A 1,989-nucleotide genomic window follows, 5' to 3' on the forward strand; every position below is an offset into this window, starting at 1 on the left:
GGGCAAATTTAATATTAATGCATCTCTTGTGGTACTAAGCAAATGCAGAAACCAAAGTAAAGGCGGAGGTCAGAAGCGGAGAAGGAATAAACCTTCAAATCCTCCCGCAATGAAGGATGGCTGAAGGAATGACGGAGGAGCGCCTGCGCCAGGGAACCTCCGGCGTGGCCGAGCCTAAGAACCTTCGGCGTAGAAGCGTCGAAGGTTCAGCAGCCTGGCGAAGAATTCAAGCCTTCAACAAGCTGAAGCCCTAGGCGAGGAGTGCGCGAGGAGCTCGTAGTGTGAAATTACATAAATGGCTTAGGGTTAGTAGACTGTAACATAAGAATATGTCGGGATATTTCTCCAACGTCACGGGACATTTTTGTAATTACCTCAGGTCGGTTTCCGAGCCCTATATAAAGGGAGTGAAGCCACCATTAAGTGAGGAGAGCATTTATTGTTTCCACCTACTGTTCAACTCACTGTTCGCTGTTGATTGAGTCTCTCACTGCATCGTGTGAGAAGGTTCTCAGTACATTGTGTCGCTGGGGAGTGCAGTGTGCATTTTCCAACAAAGGCCAATTTGCGTAGTGTTGTTTTTGGGAAAAAAAAAAAGATGGCCACTCCATTTAAAGACTGGGATCAGTGACGGACGGTGGAGGCATATGTTCTGAATTCCACTTGTGTTTTGGTGCATGCATGTGTTTTTCCTCAATCTAGGAGCCGGGTTTGACAAGTCGTCTAATGGAAAGGCAGGTCCAGTTTCATTTTACAATTCACCTGATAGGCTGAGACTAGATCTACAAAGTGTGCTGATGCTGTTCTTTGTGGTACAGAGGGTTTTTTTATATAAAAAAACTTAGCAAGAGATTTGCCGAACAACTTTATTAACTACTCCCTCCGTCACTATTTAGAAGGCGTAACTGTTGTTTCTAAGGCCTTATATAGATTCAAAAAGTTTTGGACTTTGACACAGTAGCACTTTTATTTTTATTTAACAAACATTGTCTAATTATGGAGTAACTAGGCTTAAAAAATTCGTCTCGCGATTTATAGTCAAACTGTGCAACTACTTTTGTTTTTATCTATATTAATGCTCTATACATATGCCGCAAGATTCGATGTGACGGAAAATCTTGAAAAGTTTAACTAAACAAGGCCTAAGTGTCCTGGCATACAGGGCGTCTCGCATGCAACATGCAGTGAATGACGCCGGCTGGACTCATGGTTGCCTTGTATGCAGCTACTACTCCAGGCACGGACCAGTACTAGTGCAACGCATTGGCTTGTACTCTTTGTTTACAACATGCAACTACTTTTTGCCACGATAAATGATGAGCCTATACTCATATTAAATGAGCTCCTTGGTCTCTGTCTTATATGGGAGTTGCGCCTTCTAAACTAGAACAGAAGAAGTATACTCACTAAGTGTGGAGCGCAAATTGACACTTTACACCTCGGAGAGATAGGCAAGAGTACATAATTTAATTTTAAAAGATATCATTTTTTAGGATTATTAAGACTATTTTTTGCATGGCCTAGGTACACTTTATTTTTGAACATGAAAGCATTATTTTATCTTCGTTCTCTCAACCCAAGTGGCATGGTGCTTTTTAACGACTCTCATTCACTCCTCTTTTGATCGCCATTTATGACCCTTCAAATATCCTCCTTGATCAAGAGCTTGAGTTATAGAGGTTGCAAGGAAGTGTGTTGAAATATCCTCTGGTTATGCTCTTTCTACACATTCCACCAAAAATAGATCATTGTGTCGTCAAAATCATCCTTTTGTGTTTCTTTCTACACCATGTCTCTCCCTTTCCTTCAATATTTATAGATGGAGCCCTTTCCTCCAACACTTATAGATGGAGCGTCAATAGATCCATGTGTTTGCAAATGCCTTAATCAAACCAAGAGAGAATTAGGTCAAGTGTGGTAGGGCTCTCTCTGTCTCTGGCTACCATGCTACCATATGAAAGAAGTCAAAGCTAGAGGAGCCACAAAATG

The sequence above is a fragment of the Sorghum bicolor genome, chromosome 3 (genome assembly GCF_000003195.3).
Source record: "Sorghum bicolor cultivar BTx623 chromosome 3, Sorghum_bicolor_NCBIv3, whole genome shotgun sequence".
Taxonomy (NCBI): Eukaryota; Viridiplantae; Streptophyta; class Magnoliopsida; order Poales; family Poaceae; genus Sorghum; species Sorghum bicolor.